Source organism: Carcharodon carcharias, chromosome 2 (genome assembly GCF_017639515.1).
Source record: "Carcharodon carcharias isolate sCarCar2 chromosome 2, sCarCar2.pri, whole genome shotgun sequence".
NCBI classification, from domain to species: Eukaryota; Metazoa; Chordata; class Chondrichthyes; order Lamniformes; family Lamnidae; genus Carcharodon; species Carcharodon carcharias.
The window spans coordinates 120,070,285-120,080,896 of NC_054468.1; the positions used below are offsets into that span (position 1 = coordinate 120,070,285).

At 41.1% G+C, this 10,612-nt stretch overlaps 1 protein-coding gene across 5 annotated transcripts in view; it reads right to left on the reverse strand.

Moving 5' to 3' along the window:
• Positions 1-10,149: 10,149 nt before the first annotated feature.
• Positions 10,150-10,612, reverse strand: part of meis1a (Meis homeobox 1 a) — a 223,435-nt gene continuing 222,972 nt past the window's right edge. For all 5 annotated transcript variants that reach the window (XM_041212834.1, XM_041212845.1, XM_041212817.1 and 2 more), the window contains one exon: positions 10,150-10,612. This exon is cut by the window's right edge and continues 1,076 nt beyond it. The gene's annotated coding sequence lies outside the window, so the exon portion shown is untranslated.

Sequence of the window (10,612 nt, forward strand, 5' to 3'; positions counted from 1 at the left end):
CTGAATGCAAGTTGCTATTGTTTGCTGATCACTATAGCGCACGTTGTCTTTCATTGTAATCCTATTGGCTTTAAAGCATGGTAAAAACGAAACAATTAGGGAGTGCATTCCACAACACAGTCCAGTTGCATCACACTATGTTTACTGACAGCTACATTGGCCATTGCAGTGTAATTTATCCTAGACTAGGGAGTTTATGTTTTAGTCAGTTCTCATTAGCAACATGCATGGAAACCGCAACAAAACCATAATAAAAAATCTGTGACATTCTGCAAGCATTTTTTTGATGACATGTAGCATACTTCGATATCCTAAAGCACATAAGTCATAAATTCTTTCACATACATGGAGACAATTGTAATAAATACAAACTGAGTGAATAAGTTTACATCTGAGAGCAAACCTAATAAAGAAAAGGGAGGGCTGTAGGAAGCTCAGTTTATCCTACTCATGTCTGGAACCTTAACTTTATAGGCTCTTCATGTATGAGGCAAGCTGTGTATCCCACTGTTCTCTGTTATATATCCGCCATATCAGATAGCCATATAAAGGAATTTTACTGTGCTATCTCCAAGAGATCTTCTGCAAATTTCACTAGTTTCATTGAAAGCTGAGCAAATATTTCTCTGGCAACAAAGGCAGGTTTGTAACTCATCTGTTCTGACTTTCCTTATCTCTCTGGATATCTGACCGTTACTAGCATTTTATTCACCGATAATATAATTTCCTCATCAGTTGAAAATGTGATGCATTTACCTGGGCACAGAGAATAAAGGGAGTCTATGTTGTCCAGTCTTGAGGTTGTTGGAACTGCTGTTAATGATTTTTCTATATGCGTTGTAGAGAGGTTTTGGGGGGTGGGAGTGGTAGGAGGGCAGGGGGTGGGGGAGAGGAGAATGGAGGGTAAAGGATTACAAGTATGTCAGAAAAGATTACAATCAGACTAAAAAAATTATTCATTTATTAAAAAAAGAACTACTTCAACAAATCAAAAAAATATTTTGGCCCAGAATTCTATGTGACAAAAATGTATAAATTGATTAAATCATATTGGTATTTCTTGATTTTCAATATATGTATGTATGGAAAATCTTGTGATAATGATTCAATGTGTGCTTGGATTAGTTGACACCTGGCTACAATTGAGATATTTTTAAAAAATCCTGAATATCTCTCTCACCTGGAAGATCTCAAGTCTGAGAGATAGGTATCATGAAGGGATTGTTTCTAAATAAATATAATCCACTGTAGCAGTGTGTGTCACATCTAGGAAAGTATAATTTGTAATCTGAATCTAAATCAAATCTTACTGTTCCTGGTATTTCTCATTTATTCAGGTCATTATTCTGTATTATTGAAATGTTCAGGAAGTGATACCTGCAAATCTACATAAACAACATAAGAAAATATTAAACAAATTAAAAATAAATGAAAGCCAGTGGCATTGTCTTGTATCACTTTGTTTTATATAAAGGCTTGAGTCCTTTCAGTAGACCAACAGGTTGATAAATGGGGCTGCTATCCTTTCATGACAGTTGTTTATTTAAGTACAGTGTAGCAGAACATTCAGATCAAGATCTAGCAAAAATGTTTTTGTGTACATTCTCTCCTACCCAGCACTATCTGTTACCAGGTTCCACTTGCCTAATCTATGCCTCTCCCATAAAGTGTCCAGCTACATTACACTGATTACACTGTTGAAATTGTTGACTATAGCACAAGTTACGTCTTCCCTGTCCTATTTGCATTTACCTGATAAAATCCTCTGAGCTGAAGGAAATAGAACAAATACAGTATGGCTTGTACAATCTGTGAGTAAAGCAATTTGGCCAAAATGAAGCAGAAGAATTCTCTTCCTCAGCCCATGTTTTGATTATTTAGTAACACTTGAACAAGGTTAGCTCCCAGAACTGAAAGACAAATTATGAACAGTGAAAGTCTGTCACCAGATCTTTACAATTTGTGTAATATTTGTGGACTGTTTGTAAACGTTAAAATCAAGAGCCAAATTTCACACATCAATAAAAGATACTTACAACAACTTTAGTTCCTGCCTGGTTCTACTTTTCATTTATTTTGCCTAAAATTAAAAGATGAAATATTAAATGCACTGTTTTTTTAAATGTCCTGTTTGGTATTCAATTGCTTTTATCTACTTTACCCAAAGGATTCAGCTGTCACATACCATTTATTGCAGCATAAAAGACCTTCGCAAAAATCGTTTGAGATGATAATTTATGTGTTTATGATAATCATGGAAACAGATATATTGTATTATCAGATAAATCTGCAGTATCTGAAAAGCACTGACATTGTGAGACACTAAACTGAATTGTTCTCAATGAAGTTCACCCCATAATCTCATCATTCACATTAGCCACAGATATAGAGGGCCCTGTTTCTTTCTTCACATTCTCCCTTACATCAGAACTCACTGTCAGGTGCTCTTCCAGGACATACCTGGATCAAAGAAGGCCAGAACATAAGTGGCTATTGTTAGTCTGAAACACAATCTCTCAGTACAGGAGAATGAAGAGGGAAAGGACGGTTGTGCTTTTTTGACATTCTCTGGAACTGTTGGTATTACTACAGAGAGCAGACGGAGGCCGATAAGCTCTCACAGGGCGCCTCATTAAAGGCTAACACAGTGACTATTATTGGATCAGATCTCATCAGGTGGAGAGGAGCTGAGCTGGCCTAGCATGTGCTGACACCTGAGGCAGCCTTGTCTGCTCCGACCTTGGCAATCAGCTGCCAAGGTCAATCTTAATTCCTTCTGCTGGCTGAAGAAGATCTCAGGACTCTGAGAAAGAGTGGGGGTTGGCAAGAGAGAGGAGGATGGTTAAACAGGTACAGTGCTCCCCTCATCACGATGCGGCTGAATTGCCTTTTTCAGCATGTTGCCACACCTGGATGCCACTCCATACAGAATGTGTGATCTCAATCAATTAATGAGATGCTTTTTCCCCCCCCCCAAGAATAGCTCATTTTGTTCCACACCTTAAAGGAGTAAAAAGCAACAGTGCAAAAAAAAACAATGTTTGAAAGAAGGTTGTTTAATGATTGCAATAATTGACTATTTTGGAGACCTATGGTATGATTAGAATAGCTAGACCCTGATAGGGAATAACTAACTAATGGATTAAAATTTGCAATGACAATGATACCAGTAAACTAAAAAAAAAGCCAACATGAAACAACTATTATTCTCACCTAGCCAGTCCCAGTCAGCCAGATACTCTCAGAATGCTGCAGTCATAAAAATTATTCTTTTTTTATTTTTAAATTATTTGGATTTTTCATTGTCAGTATTTTCAGCAAAGTGTTTGGTCTGCAGAAAAATGCGTGTCGCTCTCTCGCATTCTTCAAACGATGTACAGAAATCCAAAGGCAAGTTAATGGTGACCGGGGTGAGCCTTGTTCAAATCCTAAATCTAAGTTTGTATTGGTGAAAGGGTTAACAATGGATGATCTCATTAAAATAAATAGGAGGGAAGTCAGAGACGTGAAACCGTGCAACTAAATTAGAGATGCTCTTAATAGGCGCACACTTAAAAAGGAGGAATGTTTATCGGACATTTTTCCGCATACTAACAGCGATGCTGCCCGGCGATCAAAGTGGGAAGGGACAAATGTAATTGCTCGGTAAGGGCAGGAGAGACATTCACCGATCTTCAAACCTCCCCCACCCCTGCTACTTTTCACACGAGTGTGGAGACAATAATTAAACAGAGTGCATCGCGGAAGCTTCACCTTTGCCATATGTACCCTGATACAGTTTCATATAGACAAGTTACTGTAGAAATGGTTGTCACATTTTACCCACCATATTTGACAACAATAGCTGAGACATGTCATTTTACTGCTTGTAATTGCAGCTGTCCCGCGATGATGTGCGCAGATTAAATCACCCGGCAACTCAGTAAATGAAGATGGGTTTGATTGGCTGAATTAATGAGGAAATTCTGACCAAAGCTTGTGCATCTGTCTTCCCTTTTACCCTCTTGCAAGGGACGATTTCATTTTAAAACATAAGTCTTGAATGTGTGTGTTTTTTTGTATTTTTTTTGTAGTCAAACAAGAACTGAAGGAACCATGCAGCGATGTTATGGTAAATTCTCTGCCATCTGCTTTGGTTGTAATGATGACCTTTCCAGCTCGTTTATCGAGTTAAACAATTCGCCAGTAGGGGGAAGTCTGTCGTTCCTCAGCAAATCCAGCAAGTGCTCCAAATTCCCCGGGATAGCAAATCAGTTTTTGTTAGTTAACAAAAAAAAATCCCTGAAGTTATTTTTCCTCCACACGTCACTCTCCTCCACCACACCCACCCCCCCAACCCACACACACACACACACACACACACACACTCCTTTCTTAACTTTGATGTATACCCTTTCTCACTTTATCTTCACAATGGATTACTGCGTACCCTATCCCTTCACCATTAACATTTCTGTCTTCCCCGCCACCCCCAAAATTCTTTTCTCTGAACTTGCTGCGTTCAGATCTCCCTAAAATCTTGTGTTGCCCCCATCTCGCGACACACTTGGTCATTATTTTATGTTTTTTTTTAACATTACATTCCGTCCATGTAGCCGGGTGTTGGTGCATTTAAGATTTTGCAGGGGGAAGGCTGACTTTAAACCCTGAATTATAACGAGCAGCGACTGATCTCGACAATGGCCTGGCAATTACAATACTTCATTTTGAACTAAACAGAAATCTAATTTAATGAATGTTACCATCATTTTACAAGATTAGGATCACAGCAATCGACCAAGAAATATAAACCGGGCAGGAACTCTTAGAGTTGGAATATTATTCTATTTATTGCAACGAAATATTTGAAATCTTCCTTTACTTTTTTTTAAACCTTCCCCTATGCCAGTTTCAGAAAGCCGATGTGTTGGTCTTTGGGTCTAGATCGTCTGCTGCAGCAGTTTGATTTTACTAATCTGAATATTGACATCAATAATTGTTGACAGGTGGCCTTCTGGAGTCGGAACATCCCAGTGTTCTGGGATGGAAATATTATTCGCTTCGTAATTTTTTCACGCCAGTCAGGGATCACTTGCTTTCGCTTCCTCCAGCGACTGATTTTTACCCTTAACGAAGAAGCTCTTCCCCGCCCAATCTGCAGGTCCTCGCCTCCGCCCCCCTCCTCTTTATATGTAGCAGCAGTCAAATAACGTTGGGCGGACTGGGAGTCTCTGTAATTCGGACTATCTGTTAACAAAACTGAAGACCAAAAAAAAAACTTGGCGAGGGATAAATGAGACACCCTTTCCTCTTTAATTTCGTTCTGAACTTGCGGCTTTTCCGAAGTTTTTATTTTGATTTCGTTTCAGTTATCTCCTTCGAGGCGCAGTTTCTCCCTCTATTTAAAAATCACTCTCTTGGAAAAACATGTACAGCCTGGACACAAATTCAATCCGTTTATTTATGTCCTTGGCATTAGCCTTGAAAGGAAATAATTTCGATGTGCTCCGATTAATGGCTCTCACAAGGGGACCTGAAACAGTTGTCACCAGTGACATAAAAATGAGATTTAAAATGATCAGGCGTCCCTTTTATTTGTTGAGCAAGCTCACAAAATAAACGGTAGATTTTAAACGGACACAAACCGCGGAGGACCTGATTGTTAGAGCAGTTTCAAGAACCGCCCTAGTGTTTTGCAATGGAGACCATTCAACTTTCTGACCAGGGTGAAATTGTTTCACTCCTGTTGAACAACCTGTGCCACGCTGTCACTTCTGCAGCTCTTACACTAAAATAATGCCGCTGATATACTCGTTGGAGCCTTTGACAGGGGAGGGGGATGGATTGGACCTTGCCGTAACGGTCCCGATGTGATGATTAAAATTCGATTGTTTCTGACCTGTCTTCGTTCCGGCTGTTATTTTGGGGAGAGCGGGCATTTTAACAGAACGTTTGGAGTAAATCACATAATTGCGACTATAAACACCAGAGATCACCTGTAAAAGGGACAGAGAGAGAGAGAGAGAACAAGCCGGCTAAGAACTGGGAGCTCGAGTGAAACTCCCAAGTATAAGACAGGGAATGTATTTACTGTATACCACCCCCACCCCCAGAAAAAACCCCGCGGGACAGGTTCACGGGACTCGGAGAGGATTACAACCAAAAACCAAATGATCTGTCATAAAGAATAAATTATTCCAACGTCTACTGAGAAGCTTGTTTGAAGGAATATTTTAACCAGCCCTTAAAAAAAGAGCAATTATATTTCCTCTCATGCTTCATCTTGGACTACAAGTAGGATTGTGATATATATTAAACTGATCGTTTGTGCAGTGAAGGAGGCTGAAGGCTTGTGAAAATTAAACTTGGCGAAATTTGGGGAACTTTTACCTTAATATTGAAGTGAGTGTTTTGGATCAAATCCTCCCACTCTTGTTCCAAATGTAAAAATGAGACACACCCAAAGCAGTCAAGTGGACGAATGTCTTGTTTGGAACCGAATTGTTGTCAAAAACAGAAATGGAAAGGGGTGGTAGAGTTGGTGGGGGAAATTGAATTAAGGAATTGTAATTGGAGTGGTTTTTCTCTCTCTCTCTCTCTCTCTCTCTGGAGGGTATTATCTCGGGAAGAGAAGATAATATTTACAGCAAACACTTTTGGCAGCTTTATATTTAAAAGTTGGGTGTTGGGGGGCGGGGTCTATCTAGTTTGCAGTTTAGGTGCAGTGCAAGCGACACTCGGTAAAGTCAAAACTTCAAAACAAATTGCAAGAACCGAGCAAGACTCGCCAGTGTAATAGAGAGCGGCCAATTAATATTTCAAACAACGCTAACGGCACCGATTGTATTAATCCTGGGAGCTCGGATAACAACCACACAATTCATTGAATTTTCTTAATAAGTCCGCAAAGGAGAGAGGGGAATATAATGTTAGGGCCCGCACGAATAAATCTTACTTTTATTTATTTTTTTCAAAAAAAGAGTCGCATTTCGTACTGAAACGGAGTGGAATAAATAAACTTGGCATCCGTGCGAGGTTGTGTGACCTGTTCGCCAGGAACCAGTTGTGTCGAGGTGACTGTGTCTCAGTGAACACCCCCTGACTCTGCAAATGGCTGTAAGGAAAAAGGGGGAGGGAGAGGGGACCGAGTAAATTAAAATGCCCTTTAAAGTGCGCCATTAATTTTTGTAGTGTTTTGCTTTTACCGCTTCATTAAACTGAAAAACCTGTGCCTTTTTTTCGGATTGGATTTTCCGATAGTCGTGAAAATGTCGTTATATTCACTGGAACTTCCACCGCCTGATTTCTACTGGTTAGCAGCGAGTGAAAGTGATTGCTGCCCAGTATTGATCATGAACTTTTATTCTTTATTCATTGCAAGTGTAACTGCGACTCAGGCGGGTTTCTCTCCCTCCCTCTCTGAATCTTCCTGTTAAGGACTTAACCCTATCGTGCCTTGTGCCTGGGGTACTGGTCACAATAGCTGAAGAAAATGAGAAAGGCTATCTCCATTCTAGCGGCCAGCTCCCTCCCAGACCCAGGCTCTTATTGATCGTCCCTTCCCCTTCCTTCTGAGATAACGCAATTACAAACATCAATAAGAAGCTGAAACGGGAATCATTATCTCCTGACAGTGATAGATGAGGGTCCAGAAATAGAGTCTCTCTCCCTCTCTAACAATCTGGGAGCCCGGGGGTTTTGGGCTGTATTACTTGTCACCAAGGAAACCGATGACATCCAAAGCAATGGCAGCACGGGGGGAATATTAACATGATCTCCTCCTCCTCCTCTTCCTCCTTTCAGCTACAGCTACACTTCAAGGCAACACACACACACACAAACATACACTGTTACACGTACACACAAACACACTGACATACACACACACATTGATACACACACAAACATACACACACATACGCACACACACAAACATACACACACTGATACGCACACACAAACGCGCACACACAAACACACTGATACACACACATCGACATACACACACTGATATATACACAAACACACTGACACACACTGATATATACATGCACAAACACACTGACACACACACTGGCACATACACACACTGATACATACACACTGACATATACACACACACTGACATACATTCACAGACAGACATACACACAAACACACTGACATACATACACTCAAACACACAAACATACATACACGCTCATACACACACACAAACACACACTGACATACACATGCACACACACACACATATTCTTGGACACACATATTCACATACGCATATCGGGCTGACCCCCAACAAGCATCTTCAGAAGCAGTATCAGTTCCATAACAAACAGCTCGGTGTATTCTTCCAATAGTCCCTGTTCCAGCCTTTCCCCCTCACACACACAATCCTGGTTTAAAAAAAATCGTCAGTAAGGCTCCTCTCATTGCACTGCCTTTTCTTTGTCCAAATTATGAACAGTGCTCAAAATAATGAAGCCGTCCTAAATGACATTCCTGAAGCCGAGTGGAGGAGAGAGGGAACGGGGACACACGGTGCTGGGAATATTCACAAAAATCATTCTTCGCCCTTCCCAAGAGATGGCAGTCAAACCTGAGAAAGATTGTTCACTGCCTGCACCTCTTCGTTGGACTAAAGGGATGGAGTGGGTCTGGGATTAGTTTGCAGGGCTCCACGTTAACAGAGACACCACAATTCCCCTTTATATACGGGGCTAACTTTCTCATCACACTCCCCTAGGTTTCTTTGTGTGTTTTTATTTGGGCGGGGGGAGGGAGGTGGTGGTGAGATGCAGTCCCTGGGGGGAAACAGGGGGGACCGAGGCAGCGAGGTGCCCTGGAATTCGCTCCTACCCCCACATCCAAACACAGAGACGGAAAGTGAGGGGAAACGGCGATGTAGCGGGTCACTGAATTGCAAATGAGACAGGGTGCCCAGTGCCCTCTTCATTGCGGGGGTGGGGTGCGGTTGTTGGATCTGGTGTAGCTAGGAAACGCCAGGCAGCCCCGAGAATACGGTATCTCCACCAGCAAAATGTACTTAACGTGTCCTTTCAGAGAGTGCAATAAGGCGTGACTGGGAACTAATCTCTGTATTTGAATGTTTGTGGCAATTTTATCTAAATGAATTTTAATGCAAAAAGGAGCGGCCAGTTTTCCATAAGGACTGTGGTCATCTGTATCCGTCCTCCTTTGGGTTGGGGGGGGGGGATACTTTTGACATTAGCATTTTTATTATATAAAGTAAGTTTTTTTATATTTCGGCCAACGTTTGAGCCGGTCTGCACACCCACCAAGCACCTGAACCCACCCCCCATCCCCCTCTATAATGTTCCTTTATAGATCATTCAGCTAGCACGTCTGGTTCCTTTTGTTGGGTAAATCCAGCAGTTTGAAGTAAGCACTTTGCAAAAAATAATTAAAAACTAAACAGAAACAATAAAGCGGCAGCGAGTGACAAAATGCACCGTTTATCGAAAGCCCTTCAGCTTGAGGAGGAATTGGCACGAACACTTTGGTAAGTTTTTTCCATAGGGGCGGAGGGCACGAGGTGAAGCAAAAGTTGTAAAGAAATGTTTGTAGAAAAAAGCGGAGGTCTGTGTGTGTCTGTCTGTGTGTGTGTGTGTCTCTGGGTGTGTGTGTATCTGTCTGTTTATGCATGCGTCTCTCTTTGGTTGTGTGTGCCTGTCTCTTTGTGTGTCTGTGTGTGCCTGTCTCTTTGTGTGTGTATGTGTGCGTCACTTTGTGTGTGTGTGCGTGTCTCTTTGTGCCTGTGTGCGTGTCTCTTTGTGTGTGTGTGTGTCTTTTTTAGTGTGCCTGTGTTTGTGTCTGTCTGTGTGTGTCAACTCCACTTGGGTTACAACTGAACAAGAAGCTGAGCGTTTACACCGTCCATTACAGGAAAGCTGTTTCTCTTTTGGAAGAGTCCAGTCTCCAGTAGCCACGCCTCAGATATAGGGGAAGATCCTCGCTCCCAGCCTCGGCAATCAGCTCCCACTCCCTTCACAGTATTTGCCAGCCAGATTCAAAGACATTCCGGATATCCGAGGAGCAAGGCTGCGACTGTCGCTGTCACCTCTGTGAATCCAAAGGGTGTTTTTTTAAAAAAGAAAAATCATTCTAACATTCGTGGACTTAAAGAATGGCATTCCCCAAACAAGTGAATTCAGCATGACAAAAATAATTTTTATTTTATATTCAGATTTCATGACCGCACACAGTTAAGGAAAACTACTACAATTGACTCCGTTATGTTACAATCCAAACCGCTTCGATCAGAACTCTAAGACTCTGTGTGCGATTATCATTAACTTCTTGTTTCCTGTATAGAAAAAAATGCTATCCACAAGCATCTGTTTAGAACCACATTAAAAGGCATTAGCTCATCCCATTTAGTAAATTTTATGCATGCCAACTTATACCAAACTGCTACTTTTACAAAAAAAATTTGCAATAATACATTTAATTATTTCCAGTCCTTTTTTTTGCACAAAAAGAATTGTATCTATTTACAAGGTTTACACAAATTCTCCCGGATTGATCACCGAAATGGAAATGCACGCAGGACGATAATGGTGATGTTTTGTGTGTGTGTGTGAGAAAACAAAAAAGAATGGTGTAAACATAC